The sequence below is a fragment of the Homarus americanus genome, unplaced genomic scaffold (genome assembly GCF_018991925.1).
Source record: "Homarus americanus isolate GMGI-L3 unplaced genomic scaffold, GMGI_Hamer_2.0 scaffold20504, whole genome shotgun sequence".
In the NCBI taxonomy this organism is placed as follows: domain Eukaryota; kingdom Metazoa; phylum Arthropoda; class Malacostraca; order Decapoda; family Nephropidae; genus Homarus; species Homarus americanus.
Window position 1 is genome coordinate 48,232 of NW_024729281.1, and position 18,205 is coordinate 66,436.

The 18,205-nt window shown below is 48.2% G+C and overlaps 1 protein-coding gene across 1 annotated transcript in view; it reads left to right on the top strand.

Moving 5' to 3' along the window:
- The first annotated feature begins 242 nt into the window (after positions 1-242).
- The window catches only part of LOC121866676 (exocyst complex component 5-like), a 176,815-nt gene continuing 158,852 nt past the window's right edge, over positions 243-18,205 (top strand). The window contains exon 1 of the mRNA XM_042366377.1: positions 243-265. The gene's annotated coding sequence lies outside the window, so the exon portion shown is untranslated. The remainder of the gene's footprint in view (positions 266-18,205) is intronic.

Sequence of the window (18,205 nt, forward strand, 5' to 3'; positions counted from 1 at the left end):
TTTACAGTCTCGCAGCTGTCGTGCCTCGCAGAATATCCCAATTTACAGTGTCCTATTCGAGTATTCCATTTACACTGTTCCAATTTACAGTGTTCCAATTTATAGTTCCAATTTACAGTGTTCTATTCGAGTATTCCATTTACAGTGTTCCAATTTACAGTGTGCTTCAACTTACAATGTTCTGATTTACAATGGTCTAATTTACACTGTTTCGAATTTACAGATGAGTGTGGCATTCAGCAGAACGTTCACCTTTGACCTTATGGTAAGTAGTGATGATAATTTGTTAGTAGTGGTGATAATTTGTTACCATGTAAGTTTACTGTGTGGAGAATCCCTTGACAGACATACAGTTCAGTCACTCCCAGAAACCATCTTTACCCTGGGTGATCAATGAGTCTCAGAATGAACACTGTGACTCCTGTTGTCTCTAAGGTTGTCAAAAGTCTTCGTCTGTTGTGTCATATTGTCTAACACAAAATGGTTGTAAAGGCTTGGACTTTGGGATATAATTCCCTTGCCAGCCTAATTAGGATCTTATTAAAGGAAAGTTAAGAACCTCTCACACAAATATCAAATAAACAATTACGGGAGTCAAACAAAGTACAGATATTTTCTACGGCGGCAGCCTGGTGGAATGTTCCGTTGACGCGATGGTCCGCTCTCAGGGCTTAGGAAGGTCCAGGGCAGCTTCCTCACTTGGCGATGGTGGACGATGTCTTGCCACACAGGAGAGACGCCAGGGCACGGACGGTGGTTAGGGAGTGGAGGAACTGGCGATGATGTGGCAGCCGTGGTAGTAGCTGGAACAGGTGTCCTGGGGTTGACAGCCAAATAGTGAAGGTCTGGGGAATCAGCCCACGAGCCTCAGATGAGCACACGACCAGAGTTTGTACGAACAGCGGGGTGCAAGTACAGCTGTGTTGACGGCTGGGTAGTGTCTCCTGTGTGACGAAGCATCAGCGACCTTCTCACCTCCGTCTACCGACCTTGCAATGGTATAGATACTCTTTTTGGGGGAGGGGAGAATGGGTGGCCTTGTGTCATGTTTATAGGCATCTGGTGCAGTGATGAACCAGGGGGGTATTAACGTTATCACCACCCTTCGGCCTCTTACCTCACCACCTCGGCCTCTTACCACCACCTCGGCCTCTTACCTCCACCACCTCGGCCTCACCTCCCCACCACCACCTGGCCTCTTACCCCTCCACCACCTCAGCCTCCACCACCTCGGCCTCACCACCTCCTCGGCCTCTTACCTCACCACCTCGGCCTCTTACCTCCACCACCTCGGCCTCTTACCTCACCACCTCGGCCTCTTACCTCCACCACCTCACCTCCAGCCTCTTACCACACCACCTCTCCAGTCTCAAGAGTACCAATAACTTTCTCCCTAAGATGGAATATTCTTCATGTTTATTTCCTTAGTCTGATGACCCAGTAAGTACCCCCTCCTGACCCCAGTAAGTACCCCCCAGTAAGTACCCCACCTGACCCCAGTACCCCACCTGACCCCAGTAGTACCCCACCACCCCAGTAACCCCCTCCTAATCCCAGTAAGTACCCCTCCTGACTCCAGTATGTACCCCTCCGTGACCCCAGTAGTACCCCCCCAAAGTGCCCCCACCTGACCCCAGTAAGAACCCCCCTGACCCCAGTACCCCCTCCTGACCCAGTAAGTACCCCTCCTGACCCCTCCCCTCCTGACTCCAGTAATGTACCTCCGTGACCCAGTAAGTACCCCCTCCTGACCCCAAGTAGTACCCCACCTGACCTAGTAAGAACCCCTCCTGACCCCAGTAAGTGCCCCTCCTGACCCCAGTAAGTACCCCCTCTGACCCCAGTAAAGTACCCCTCCTGACTCCAGTAAGTACCCCTCCCCACCCCAGTATGACCCCCCCCTCCTGACCCCAGTAGTACCCTCCTGACCCCAGTAAGTACCCCTCCTGACCCCAAGTACCCCCCCTGACCCCAGAAAGTACCCCCTCTGACTGAAAGTCCCCCTCTCCTGAAGTACCTGACCCCAGTAAGTGCCCCCTCCTGACCCCAGTAAGTGCCCTCCTGACCCCAGTAAGTAACCCCTACTGACCTGACGATGGTAGTTATAGAGTCCAGATTCCTGTCTTCCACTGAGTCCAGATTCCGGTCCCTCACCTAGTCCAGATTCCTGTCCTCCACCGAGTCCAAATTCCTATTTTCCACTGAGTCCAAAATCTCCTCTTGTCCTCCGCTACCGGAGTCCTGATTCCTCAAGTCTCCTGGTAATCTCGGCGGAGTCCTTGCAGAGATTTACCAAGTAGAGGAGACCACTAGGGGTTAACCTCTGACCTCTGGACGTGACCCGACAGCTGATGAGTTCTTTGGTAGGAGTCCTAGGATCAGGGGGTGAGGGGGATCAGGGGGTGAGGGATGGTAGGAGTGTAGGACCCTCCCACCCTCCCCTCACGTAGGGTAGTGGACTTGACCATTGGAGGATGAGATATACATATAGTCTGAACCTTAAAGGATGTAGACATAACTCGGTGAGGTAGACATAACTCGGTGAGGTAGACATAACTCGGTGAGGTAGACATAACTCGGTGAGGTAGACATAACTCGGTGAGGTAGATGTAACTCTGGTGAGGTAGACATAACTCTGTGAGGTAGATGTAACTCTGAGAGATAACTCGGTGAGGTAGACATAACTCGGTGAGGTAGACATAACTCTGGAGTGAGGTAGACATAACTCGGTGAGGTAGATGTAACTCGGTGAGGTAGACATAACTCGTGAGGTAGACGTAATCTGGTGAGGTAGACATAACTCTGAAGACAACTATAGAGAGAATATTTTAATTTGCTTTTTTAGTGTGTGAGAATGGCTTGATTATTTAGGAATTTAAATAACTCAATATCAGCCTTGTCCCTCTCTCTCCTCAACTATCTTTTCCTCCACTCTCTCTCTCTCCGTCTTCCCCTCCCCTTCCCTCCCCAACCTCCCCTCCTGCCCATCCTCCTCCCTCCTCCTGCCCCTCCCCCCCTCCCTCCTCCTGCTCCCCCTCCCTGCCCCTCCCCCCCCTGCCCCTCCCCCTGCCCCTCCCCCCTCCTGCCAATCCCCCCCTCCCCCGCCACGATGACTTGCTACATTCCTGCCATCACCGCCGTGTCAGGTGAGTGTCAGAGGTGTGAATAGTGGAGGGGTGGGGCTTATCCCTCCTCCTCTTCCCACTTATCCCCCTCTTACCCCCACCCTCCCACCCCCACACCTCCCACTCCCCCTCTCCCTCCCCCCCCTCCCTCTCTCTCCCTCCCCCACCCCTCTCCCTCCCCCACTCCCCCTCTCCCTCCCCCCACCCCCCCTCTCCCTCCCCCCACCCCCTCTCTCCCTCCCCCCTACCCCTCTCTCCCTCCCCACCCCCTCTCCCTCCCCCCCACTCCCTCCCTCCTCCCCCCACTCCCTCTCCCTCCCTCCCCCCACTCCCTCTCTCCCTCCCTACCCCTCTCTCCCCTCCTCCCCCCCCTCTCCCTCCCCCTACCCCCTCCTCCCCCCACCCCCCTCTCTCCCCTCCCCCCACCCTCCCTCCCCCCCACCCCCTCTCCCTCCCCCCACCCCTCTCTCCCCCACCCTCCCTCCCCCACCCCTCTCTCCCTCCCCACCCCCTCTCTCCCTCCCCACCCCCTCCCTCCCCCCACCCCCCTCTCCCTCCCCCCCCACCCCCTCTCCCTCCCCCACACCTCTCTCCCTCCCCCACTCCCCTCTCTCTCTCCCTCCCCCCTCCCCTCTCCCTCCCCCCCTCCCTCTCTCCCCCTCCCACCCCTCTCTCCCCCTCCCTACCCCCCTCTCTCCTCCCCCACCCCCTCTCTCCCTCCCCCCCCCACCCCTCTCTCCCCCTCCCCCACCCCTCTCTCTCCCTCCCCCCCTCTCCCCCTCCCCCACCCCTCTCTCCCCACCCCTCTCTCTCCCTCCCCCCTACCCCTCTCTCCCTCCTTCCCCGTCTCCTCCTTTATCCTCTTTCCCACTCTCTACCCTCATTCCTTGCCTTCTATTCCTCTTTTTCTATCATTACCACCCACCCACCCCACCTCACCCTCACCCACCCCGCCCTCACCCACCCTCATTCCCTCGATTCAAAATGTAATTCCTTTTATCAGTCACTCTAAATACGACAGTGAGTTAGGTGTGGCAGTAAGAGTCTCAGGTACCATTGAGTAGATACCAGGTACCAGACACTCAGACACCCCCCTACCAGACACCCCTACCAGACACCCCCTACAGACACCCCCTACCAGACACCCCTACAACTACCGACACCCCCCTACCAGACACCCCCCTACAGACACCCCTACCAGACACACACAGACACCCTACCAGACACCCCCTACCAGACACCCCCTACCAGACACCCCTACCAGACACCCCACCAGACACCCCCTACCAGACACCCCTACCCAGACACCCCCCTACCAGACACCCCCTACAGACACCCCCTACCAGACACCCCCTACCAGACACCCCCTACCAGACACCCCTACCAGACACCCCCTACCAGACACCCCTACCCAGACACCTCCTACCAGACACCCCCCACCAGACACCCCTCTACCAGACACCCCCTACCAGACACCCCCCTACAGACACCCCACAGACACCCCTACCAGACACCCCTACCAGACACCCCCTACCAGACACCCCTACCAGACACCCCCCTACCAGACACCCCCTACAGACACCCTCTACAGACACCCCTACCACCACCACTACCTCACTACTATACCCTTACCAGGAACAATTTGCTACCACAATCACCACAATCACCCTAACATCACTACCACAATTCCTACCATCACCACGACCTTACCATGAACATCTTGCTACCACACACCTACCACCAACATCTTACTACCACAACTCTACCACCACAACCTCGCTACCACAACTCTACTACCACAACCTCACTACCACAATACCACCACAACCATACAGTAAGGTAGGGAGGTACCAACCCTAAGTACCAATTACAAGCACTAGTGAGGTAGAAGTGAGGTGCAGTAAGTGATTACAGAGAAGTGAGGTGCAGTAAGTGATTACAGTAAGAAGTGGTACAGTAGAAGTGAGGTGCAGTAGAAGTGAGGTGCAGTAAGTGGTACAGTAGAAGTGAGGTACAGTAGAAGTGAGGTGCAGTAGAAGTGAGGTGCAGTAGAAGTGAGGTGCAGTAGAAGTGAGGAGGAGAGTCGCTTGCCTCAGACCGGAAATACCAACTAACTGAGCTTGACCTTGGCCTTACAGACTCTGGCACGGGCAACTTCTTATGATTGTGGTAGTCGTGGTTGATTGTGGTAGTGCTGGTTGATTGTGGTAGTGATGGTTGATTGTGGTAGTGGTGGTTGATTGTGGTAGTGGTGGTTTATTGTAGTAGTGATGGTTGATTGTGGTAGTGGTGGTTGATTGTATTAGTCGTGGTTGATTGTGGTAGTGCTGGTTGATAGTAGTGCTGGTTGAATGTGGTAGTGATGGTTGATTGTGGTAGTGATGGTTGATTGTGGTAGTGCTGGTTGAATGTGGTAGTGATGGTTGATTGTAGTAGTGGTGGTTGATTGTGGTAGTCGTGGGATGTGGTAGTGATGGTTGATTGTGGTAGTGCTGGTTGATTGTAGTGATGGTTGATTGTGGTAGTGGTGGTTGATTGTGGTAGTGCTGGTTGAATGGGTAGTGCTGGTTGATTGTGGTGTTGGTTGAATGTAGGCTGGTTGATTGTGGTAGTGTGGTTGATTGTGGTAGTGATGGTTGATTGTGGTAGTGGTTGAATGTATGGTGGTTGATGGTAGTGGTGGTTGATTGTGGTAGTGATGGTTGATTGTGGTAGTGATGGTTGATTGTGGTAGTGGTGGTTGATTGTGGAGTGATGGTTGAATGTGGTAGTGGTGGTTGATTGTGGTAGTGGTGGTTGAATGTGGTAGTGATGGGTGATTGTGGTAGTGGTGTTGAATGTGGTGATGGTTGATTGTGGAAGTGGTGGTTGATTGTGGTAGTGGTGGTTGATTGTGGTAGTGTGGTTGATTGTGGTAGTGGATGGTTGATTGTGGTAGTGATGGTTGATTAGGTAGTGATGGTTGATTGTGGTAGTGGTGGTTGATTGTGTGTGTGGTTGATTGTGGTAGTGGGTTGATTGTGGTGAGTGATGGTTGATTGTGGTAGTGGTGGTTGATTGCAGTGGTGGCTGACGGTAGTGCTGGTTGAATGGTAGTGCTGGTTGATTGTAGTGGTGGTTGATTGTGGTAGGATTGTGGTAGAGGGTTGATTGTGGTAGTGGTTGAATGTGTAGTGGTGGTTGATTGTAGTGCTGGTTGATTGTGGTAGTGATGGTTGATTGTGGTAGTGATGGTTGATTGTGGTATCGTGGTTGATTAGTAGTGGTGGTTGATTGTAGATAGATGTGGTAGTGATGGTTGAATGTGGTAGTGGTGGTTGATTGTAAGTGGTGCTTGATTGTGGTAGTGATGGTTGATTGTGGTAGACATGGTTGATTGTGGTAGAGTGTATATGGTGTTGTGGGAATATGGTGATGGTAATTATACCTTAAATCCCTAAAATATCCCTAAAATATATCTTAAATCCATAAAAATCCTTAAATTCCATACAGAAAATAACCCTAAATCCTATGCCACAATTATCCTTTAAATCCCAACCCAGGACCAACGAGAGGCAGGGAGAATTAGGTGAGGGAGGGAGAGAGGCAGGGAGAGTTAGGGGTGAGGGAGGGAGAGAGGCAGGAGAGTTAGGTGAGGGAGGAGAGAGGGTGGGAGAGTGTGAGGGGAGAGAGGCAGGGAGAGTTAGGTGGAGGGAGGGGAGAGAGGGAGAGTTAGGTGAGGGGAGGGAGAGGCAGGGAGAGTTAGGTGTGAGGGGGAGAGAGGCAGGAGAGTTAGGGGTGGAGGGAGGGAGAGAGGCAGGGAGAGTAGGTGGGAGGGAGGAGAGAGGCAGGAGAGGTGGAGGGAGGGAGAGGCAGGGGAGAAGAGGGAGGGAGGGAGAGAGGCAGGGAGAATTGGGGTGAGGGAGGGAGAGAGGCAGGGAGAGTTAGGGTGAGGGAGGGAGAGGCAGGGAGAATTAGGTGAGGGAGGAGAGGAGGCAGGGAGAGTTAGGAGGAGGAGAGAGGCAGGAGAGTTAGTGAGGGAGGGGAGAGAGGCAGAATTGGTGAGGGAGGGAGAGAGGCAGGAGAGTTAGGTGAAGGAGGGAGAGAGGCAGGGAGAGAGGTGAAGAGGGAGGGAGAGAGAGGCAGGAGAATTAGGGTGGGAGGGGAGGGGAGAGGCAGGAGAGTTAGGTGAGGGGAGGGAGAGAGGCAGGAGAGTTAGGGGAGGGGGAGGGAGAGAGGCAGGGAGAGGAGGAGGGGGAGAGGCAGGGGAGAGAGGTGAGGGGGAGAGAGGCAGGAGAGTTAGGAGTGAGGGGAGGGGAGGCAGGGAGAGAGGAGGGGAAAGAGAGGGAGGAGGCAGGGAGAGTTAGGTGAGGGAGGGGAGAGAGGCAGGGAGAGTTAGGGGAGGGAGGGAGAGAGGCAGGAGAGTTAGGGAGGGGAGAGAGGCAGGGAGAGTTAGGGGTGAGGGAGGGGAGAGAGGCAGAGAGTTAGGTGAGGGAGGGAGAGAGGCAGGAGATAGGGGTGAGGAGGGAGAGAGGCAGGGAGAGTTAGGGGAGGGGGAGAGAGGCAGGGAGAGGGAGGGAGAGGAGGCAGGAGAGTTAGGTGGAGGGAGGGAGAGAGGCAGGAGAGTTAGGGGGAGGGGAGGGAGAGGCAGGGAGAGTTAGGTGAGGGAGGGAGAGGCAGGAGAGTTAGGTGAGGGAGGGAGAGAGGCAGGGAGAGTTAGGGGAGGAGGGAGGGAGAGAGGGAGAGTTAGGTGGAGGAGGGAGAGAGGCAGGGAGAGTTAGGTGAGGGGAGGGAGAGAGGCAGGGAGAGTTAGGTGAGGGAGGAGAGAGGAGTTAGGTGGAGGGAGGAGAGGAGGGAGGAGAGAGGCAGGGAGAGTTAGGGGTAGGAGAGGGAGAGAGGGCAGGAGAGTTAGTGAGGGAGGGAGAGGCAGGAGAATTAGGTGAGGGAGGGAGGAGTGGGAGAGTTAGGTGAGGGAGGGAGAGAGGCAGGAGGAGTTAGGGAGGGAGGAGACAGGAGAGTTAAGGAGGGAGAAAAAGAGGAACAGGTGAGGGAGAGAGAGAGGGCAGGGAGAGTTAAGGAGGGAGAGAAAAGAGGGAACAGGTGAGGGAGAGAGAGAGGGCAGGGAGTTAAGGAGGGAGAGAAAAAGAGGGAACAGGTGAGGGAGAGAGAGGGAGAGAGTTATGAGGGAGAGAGAAGAGAATTAGCCAGCCAAGGAGAGAGAGAGAGAGAGAGAGAGAGAAGAGGGCACAGGTGTAGTGGCATCAGGACTTGGGTTACCCTGGCACCTACCCACTTACTTCACTGATACCAACGATATTCAGTATAGCCAAGGCGAATAGCAGTGAAACAAACTAAATATACGCTATTATCTTGCTAGTTGTTGTTCTTCTTCTTAATATATTTTATTGGTGTTATTTTAGGTCTGGAGGGGGGTGAAGGGGTAGGGGGTGATTGGAGGGGAGGTGGTGAAGGTAGGGGGGGGTGATTGAGGAGGGTGAAAGGTGGGGGGTGATTGGAGGGGAGGTGGTGAAGGAGAATGTTTGAAGGAGGAGGAGGAAGTAGGGGCTAATTAACATGGTAAACAAAGAGGAGGTAACAGGTGTGTGGGGCTGAGGTGAGGAATGTTGGTGGTGATGAAAACATTCACACGATAAATTGATTTGAACCCAACCTAACCCAATCTAACCCAACCTAACCCAACCTAACCTAACCCAACTCAACCCAACCAAACCAAACCCAACCAAACCCAACCAAACCTAACCTAACCAACCAAACCCAACCTAACCTAACCTAACCCAACCAAACCAAACCCAACCAAACCTAACCAAACCTAACTCCAACCTAACTAAACCTAATTCCAACCAAACCTAAACTAACTTAACTTAACTTAAATGACACTGTTGGTTGTATTAAGTAGTGTTGATTAGGTTAGGTTATTGCAAGGTGTTTAAATTGTTTGGGTGAATATATAGTGTGTGTAATAATAATAATAATATAATAATAATAATTATTTACGGTTTATTGAAAGAGAATAAAGCCAGAACGCTTAAAATATAGTTACATAATTAATGGGTTTCGATTTACAAATAATATACAAATAACATAGTGATACAAATAAGACATATAATAACTAGATGGGGAAAAGCTCAAACTACAGTTCATTTCATAGTGATAGAGTAGTGTTTACTGGGAGTGAATACACTGGTTTATTACAAGTTATTGATAATTTTACAATGGTTGGGACTGGGCTGTTCTTATAGCGATCAGTTCGTGCACGTATGGGCTGGATGCGGTTGTGGTTGAACAGCATTTCTCGGGCTAGGGATCTCAGGTGGTAGTAGGAGCCGGTGTCGAGGATGGTGCAGAAGCTTTCACCAAATTTGCAGATGAGGTCGGTGATGATCAGAGAGAGCCGAGAGGGTCAGTGTGTTGAGCGCTTCTTGATATGTGAGGAAGGAGAGAATAATCTTGCATGCCCCTTTGTACTTTTTTTCCAGGTGTTTACGTTGTGTGGCATTTAGGAGGAAGACCATGTGTGTGTGTGTGTGTGTGTGTGTGTGTGGATAGTATATAACAGACCTATATACGTACATATAGTGAGAAATTACATAGAGGTAAAAATATACATATAGCTGAGATATACATATATGGAAGGTAAAGGGCAAATCACACATATATTTGAAGTGAGGAGGTGGCGAAATTAACTGAATAATATGCCCCTTCCTCCCTCCTCCCCCTCCTTCCTCCTCTCCTCCTCCTCTAGATTATGGAGGATGGGGGTATGGCCAGTCAGCAGGGCAGTCCACCAATAGCAACCTGACGCAGTTCATCACGGGATCTACTCGACTGTAATCTAGAACTCAATTTCCTGAAGGCATGATCCTACGTGCCTCCTCCTGTGCTCCTCCCGGCTTCATTTTTATGAGTAACCCTCCCCTACCCTCACGCCTCCTGAAATTTCCATGAATTTACCTGTTCTTTGTCTGAAATCTTGAAGGAATTGCCTGAAGTCTCCTAGAATACTTTAGAAATAGTCTGGTCTCCTAGAAATACTTTTGAAATAGTCTGGTCTCCTAGAATACTTTTAGAAATAGTCTGGTCTCCTAGAAATACTTTAGGAAATAGTCTTCTCCTAGAATACTTAGAAATAGTCTTCTCCTAGAATATTCTTTAGAATAACCTGAAGTCTCCTAGAATTCTCTCGAGTCCTAAAGGTTAAATCATCGTCATCAAAGGGTTAAATCATCGTCATCAAAGGGTTAAATCATCGTCCTCAAAGGGTTAAACATCGTCAAGGTTAAATATCAAGGGTTAAATCATCGTCATCAAAGGGTTTAATCATCGTCCTCAAAGGTTAAATCATCATCAGGGTTAAATTCGTCCTCAAAGGGTTAAATCATCGTTCTCAAGGGTTAAATCATCGTTCTCAAAGGGTTAAATCATCATCAGATAGTTAAATCATCGTCCTCAAAGGGTTAAATCATCGTCCTCAAAGGGTTAAATCATCGTCCCCAAGGGTTAAATCATCGTCCTCAAAGGTTAAATCATCGTCCTCAAAGGGTTAAATCATCGTCCTCAAAGGGTTAAATCAGCGTTCTCAAAGGGTTAAATCATCATCAAAGGGTTAAATCAGAATAAATCATCGTCCTCAAAGGGTTAAATCATCGTCCTCAAAGGGTTAAACCGTTAAATCATCGTTCTGGGTTAAATCATCATCAAAGTTAAATCATCGTCCAAAGGGTCAAATTATCCTTATTGAGTTAAAATAGCTTCAAGTCTCCTCGTAGCCTCAAGGAGATCCGGAAACTATGAAAAAATCGATAAAATTTTAAATCTTCCTGAATTACTCTTTTAAAATATATTCAAGAAATTCTATGAAATATTTTTAATTTTTCGTTTTATGTAACTTTGGGACCTTGATACACACACACACACACACACACACACACACACACACACACACACACACACACACACACACACACACACACACACACACACACACACAACATATACTTTAATAACCTGGAAATGAGAATAATATTAGACCGAACACTAAAGAGGTGATGTTTGAAGGCTCCATTGTCGCCTCTTTGACGTCATACAACAAATTATTCCTCCACAAGGCAGGTGTGATGTTGGGGACGAGCTGGCAATAAGTGTGTGTTTATCTGTGCGTTTACCTGTGTGTGGTACCTGTACGTTTACCTTTGTATGTACCTGTGAATTTACCTGTGTGTAATATACCTGTGAATTTACCTTTGTGTGTACCTGTGAGTTTACCTGTGTGTAATATACCTGTGAATTTACCTTTGTGTGTACCTGTGAGTTTACCTGTGTGTAATATACCTGTGAATTTACCTGTGTGTACCTGGGTCGTGTTACCTAGGGTCTCTTAATTGCTGTTTCTTGTTATGCGAAAATTAAATTTATTTTATATTTAAGAATTTTAATTCTTGGTTCATATATATAAATGTGGTATTTTTTTAAGGAGTTAATTCGTGTTTGTTCTTGTCATTAGGATTTAGTTTTTATTATTATTATTATTATTATTATTATTATTATTATTATTATTATTATTATTATTATTATTATTATTGGGAATAAATTATGTAACTTTGTAATTTGAGAATTTTAACTTAATTTTCTATGGACGTGAAAGTGGGTCCCATAGTCAGACACTGCACTCGACCATCTTCACTTCCTCAACTATAACGTCAGGTACCCATTTACACCTGGGTGGCGCATGGGCGCACCGGGGGCTCGAACCAGTGATCCCTTAGGGCAAGAGTCGAGCACTTTGTCCCAGAAATATTTATCTCATTTGTGTGTTGGGAGAAAACTTGGAGAATGGCTTGTTTAATTTCTGACCTATTTTGTCCAACACGGAGTTAGGTCATAAAGCAGTCATTTTCCAGGACGCTTCAGTGACCGAGGGAATGTCTGTCGTTGGTACAGGCGGTCAGTCGTAAATAATAGCGATTGTAGTGGATTGTGAACGTTATTGTGAATGTGGAAGACAAATCACATATCAAACCACATAAAACTCTTCTAGACTAATGATGTCCGTGAAATAATCATAGTTGCTGAGAGAGAGAGAGAGAGAGAGAGAGAGAGAGAGAGAGAGAACATCTGGCAGCATAATTCCAGCTACGTTTAGTACACAAGTGAGACAGTAATTACTAGCGTTTTAAAACCATCCAAACATTAAAACTTGTATCCCTCGGAGGCTAAGATCATCTAAACTACTATATATGCCTTGTTTAAACCTCGCTTCGGGGAACATCTTGCAAGAGAGACGTAATCATCCACGCTGTAACCCGGTTTTATTGGGGATATTGCCGGTTTCTCCTACGACTTGCGATTTTTTTTTGATTGGACGGATTCTTCAATGCTCGTAAGTTTAGGTTGGCTTTTACCATAAGAGAGATTGTGTGCGTAAGATATTGCTGTGGTCATGTGTCAGGTTAATTTAGCCTTTCATTTTATCCTTTCGTATTTGAGTTATGAGATGAATTGATTGGTATTTATGTTTCAGTTTAAGAGAAGTATTTAACGGAGGAATATTTTTAACCGGTAAGGAACTGTTTTGGGGAGGTGTTTCGTTGTTTTACTGTCACTACTACTGTCCTGCACTACTACTGTCCTGCCATTACTACTGTCCTGCCACTACTACTGTCCTGCCACTACCACTGTCCTGCCACTACTACTGTCCTGCCACTACCACTGTCCTGCCACTACTACTGTCCTGCCACTCACTACTGTCCTGCCACTACTACTGTCCTGCCACTACCACTGTCCTGCCACTACTACTGTCCTGCCACCACTACTGTCCTGCCACTACTACTGTCCTGCCACTCACCACTGTCCTGCCACTACTACTGTCCTGCCACTACTACTGTCCTGCCACTACTACTGTCCTGCCAATTACTACTGTCCTGCCACCACACTGTCCTGCCACCACTACTGTCCTGCCACTACTACTGTCCTGCCACTACTACTGTCCTGCCACTACTACTGTCCTGCCACTACTACTGTCCTGCCACTACTACTGTCCTGCCACTCACTACTGTCCTGCCACCACTACTGTCCTGCCACTCACTACTGTCCTGCCACTACTACTGTCCTGCACTACTACTGTCCTGCCACTACTACTGTCCTGCCACTACTACTGTCCCACACACTACTGTCCTGCACCACTACTGTCCTGCATTACTACTGTCCTGCCACTCACTACTGTCCTGCCACCACTACTGTCCTGCCACTACTACTGTCCTGCCACTACTACTGTCCTGCCACTACTACTGTCCTGCCACTACTACTGTCCTGCCACCACTACTGTCCTGCCACTACTACTGTCCTGCCACTACTACTGTCCTGCCACTACCACTGTCCTGCCACTACTACTGTCCTGCCACTACTACTGTCCTGCCACTACTGTCCTGCCACTACTACTGTCCTGCCACTACCACTGTCCTGCCACTACTACTACTGTCCCGAATTACTACTGTCCTGCCACTACTACTGTCCTGCCAATACTACTGTCCTGCCACTACCACTGTCCTGCCACTACCACTGTCCTGCCACTACTACTGTCCTGCCACTACTACTGTCCTGCCACCACTACTGTCCTGCCACTACTACTGTCCTGCCACTACTACTGTCACCTACTACTGTCCTGCCACTACTACTGTCCTGCCACTACTACTGTCCTGCCACTACTACTGTCCTGCCACCACTACTGTCCCGCCACCACCACTGTCCCTGCCACTACTACTGTCCTGCCACTACTACTGTCCTGCCACCACTACTGTCCTGCCACTACTACTGTCCTGCCACTCCACCACTGTCCTGCCACTACTACTGTCCTCCCACTACTGTCCTGCCACTACTACTGTCCTGCCACTACTACTGTCCTGCCACTACTACTGCCTTGCCACTACTACTGTCCTGCCACTACTACTGTCCTGCCACTACTACGTCCCAGTACTACTGTCCTGCCACTACTACTGTCCTGCCACTACTACTGTCCTGCCACTACTACTGTCCTGCCACCACACTGTCCTGCCACTACTACTGTCCTGCCACCACTACTGTCCTGCCACTACTACTGTCCTGCCACTGTCCCGCCACTCACTACTGTCCTGCCACTACTACTGTCCTGCCACCACCTCCTGCCACTGCCATCCTGCCACACCACTACTGTCCTGCCACCACTACTGTCCTGCCACTACTACTCTCCTGCCACCACTACTGTCCTGCCACTTCCCCTGTTAATTTCCACATGCCATTAACCCATCATCAGTTAGACTTTACCTTCTAACATATACGACGATGTACAGTTTATTACCAGAATTCTCGGACAGTTGGCGGTATCTGGCAACAATTCCTGATCTCGTCTGTGATTGGTTGTTGGTGAATGACGCTTTTCGGTATATATTCTCTTCTTGTGATTGGTAATAGGTCTGGTTAGTTAGGTTTAGGTTTGGTTAGTAGAGAGGTTAGATTAGTTATGAATCATCATATATTTATGATAAATGAAAATGAATGGTGTTTTTCGGTTAGATTTACGTCGAAATTAAAATAAAACAGAAGACAAAACGCAAGAACAGTCCCTCACTAGTGTTTACAGGTTCATATAAACATTCCACAAATCATTACTTTGAGATATTTGTTTAATATTGTTTACCTTGAGATATTTGTTTTAATATTGTTTACCTTTGAGATATTTGTTTTAATATTGTTTACCTTTGAGATATTTGTTTTAATATTGTTTACCTTTGAGATATTTGTTTTAATATTGTTTACCTTGAGATATTTGTTTTAATATTGTTTACCTTTGATTCCATAGTAGTGTTTACTATTGTGAGTTTCTTCTGTTAAATGTAAACAAACACAACGTTGCCACACTGCACAACACCTGACGAGCCCTGTAAACGCACAAGTGGAGGGACTGTACATTTAAAACACTGTCCTTTCATATATCGACTTGTCCAGTGAGTTTTGTCCGCAAGTGTACGTGACTATCCGTTTGTAAGTGGTAAAAGTGCTGGAAGTAGAACCATGATAAGTGCGTGTTGAATTGGTCGCACTTATGCATGTCACAGCATCTGGCATCAACACTTACACTTCACAGCATCTGGCATCAACAGACTTACACTTCACAGCATCTAGCATCAACACACTTACACTTCACAGCATCTAGCATCAACACACTTACACTTCACAGCATCTGGCATCAATACTGTACACTCACCTAACCGGAACCTAACCTAATCTAACCCATCTGCATCCACCGCCGTGTTCATGTACCCAACTAACACGAGGAAACGACTCCCACAAGATAAATTTAGTTCAGAGATGGTGAAGTTGGCGAGCCTGCCACCACCACTCTCTGCGTGGTCTGTCCTACCACTCACTTGTGCACACATGTCTGCCACCACACTGTCCTGTCGTGGTTTGTCCTCATAACTGTCCTGCCACCACATGTCCGGCTGTCCTCACTACTACTGTCCTGCCATACTACTGTCCCCACCACACTGTCCTGCCACCACTACTGCCCTGCCACCACACTGTCCTGCCCTGCCTCTGTCCTGCACACCACTGTCCTGCCACCACTACTGCCCTCCACACTACTCTGCGCTCTGTCCTGCCACTACCACTCGTCCTGCCACCATACTGTCTGCCACCACCATGTCCTGCCATCACTACTGTCCTACATTACCACTGTCCTGCCACCACTACTGTCCCAATCACACACTGTCCTGCCACCACGCTGCCGTGGTCTGTCCCCACTACCACTGTCCTGCTACCACTACTGTCCTGCTATTACCACTGTCCCGCCACCACTACTGCCCTGCCGTGGTCTGTCCTGCCACCATGTCCTGCCACTACTACTGTCCTGCCACTACTACTGTCCTGCCACTACCCATGTCATACCACTACCCATGTCATACCACTACTATTGCCCCGCCATTACCTCTTGTCGTGGAGATATTAAATGTCTTTTTGACACCAGACTCGTGAATACAGTTTATATCAAGGTTGTTTTAGACACCGGAATCTTCCGTTATTTAATCTTTTATGGCTGTGTATATACTGATGTACAGTCCCTCCACTAGTGCGTTTACAGGGGTTCTCATATAAACATTCCACAAATTACCTTTGAGATATTTGTTTTAATATTGTTTACCTTGAGATATTTGTTTTAATATTGTTTTACCTTTGAGATATTTGTTTTAATATTTTTTACCTTTTGAGATATTTGTTTTAATATTGTTTACCTTTTGAGATATTTGTTTTAATATTGTTTACCTTTTGAGATATTTGTTTAATATTGCTTACCTTTTGAGATATTTGTTTTAATATTGTTTACCTTTGATTCCATAGTAGTGTTTACTATTATGAGTTTCCTTCTGTTAAATGTAAACAAACACAACGTTGCCACACTGCACAACACCTGACAGGCCCCTGTAAACGCACTAGTGGAGGGGGACTGTACATCAGTATATACACAGCCATGAAAGATTTAATAACGGAAGATTCTCGTGTCAAAAACAACCTCTGGTATAAACTGCATTCACGAGTCTGGTGTCAAAAGGATGGCAAGGTGTCAAAAACAACCACAAATATTCTAGTGTCAAATAGATATTGTACGGTTGTCAAAAATATGATAAAGGTGTCAAAAACAACCTCGGATATAAACTGCATTCACGGAACACCAGTTTTTTACTAGAATCGTGATGCCTGCTGGCTGGGCCCCTTACAGGAGACACACACTCATGACTTAGCCTTTTGCCCACGAACAGTATGTAACCTTGCCGAGTGATGACGTGTCGTGCCCGCGTGTTGTCTTGGTACATGAGGGCGGCACCTTATTATGACCTGGAGTGGATGTTGTCCGGAGCCAGATCAGGGTTGGCTGGTGGTGAGGGTGGGAGGGGGGTGGTTATGGTACGCTCGCTGCTCGTATGCTCAGAGTTATGGTATGCTCACAATGGGTTATGGTGGTTGCCAGGTTATGTTATGCTCGTTGGGTTGGTTTGGGTTGGTATGGTGGTATGCTCAGGTAGTTATGATGCTCACAGTGGGTTTTGTATGTTGTGGTATGCTCAGGTAGTTAGTATGCTCACAGTGGGTTATGGTGGTATGCTCAGATAGTTATGGTATGCTCACAGTGGGTTATGGTGGTATGCTCAGGTAGTTATGGTATGCTCACAGTGGGTTATGGTGGTATGCTCAGGTAGTTATGGTATGCTCACAGTGGGTTATGGTGGTATGCTCAGGTAGTTATGGTATGCTCACAGTGGGTTATGGTGGTATGCTCAGGTAGTTATGGTATGCTCACAGTGGGTTGTGGTGGTATGCTCATTTGCTTCTTGTGGTATGCTCAGGTAGTTATGGTATGCTCACAGTGGGTTGTGGTGGTATGCTCAGCTTCTTGTGGTATGCTCAGGTAGTTATGGTATGCTCACAGTGGGTTATGGTTGTATCTCAGGTAGTTATGGTATGCTCACAGTGGGTTATGGTGGTATGCTCAGGTAGTTATGGTATGCTCACAGTGGGTTATGGTGGTATGCTCAGGTAGTTATGGTATGCTCAGGTGGTTATGGTATGCTCAGAGTGGTTATGGTATGCTCCAGTGGGTTATTGGTATGCTCAGGTAGTTATGGTATGCTCACAGTGGGTTATGGTGGTATGCTCCGGTAGTTATGGTATGCTCACAGTGGGTTATGGTGGTATGCTCCAGTAGTTATGGTATGCTCACAGTGGGTTAATATGATACAGAATGAATGTATGTATGTTACTACGGTATAAGAATGTATGTAACTTTATATGTGAATGTATGTATATAACTTTATGAATGTGAATAATTATGCATGGATGTATGTATACGTATATCCTAAGCATAACTGGAGAGTACTGAAAATTCTAATGTTTATACTCACAATGTTCATACATACAATGTTTATACTCACAATGTTTATACTCACAATGTTCATACATACAATGTTTATACTCACAATGTTTATACTCACAATGTTTATACTCACAATGTTCATACTCACAATGTTTATACTCACAATATTCATACAATACAA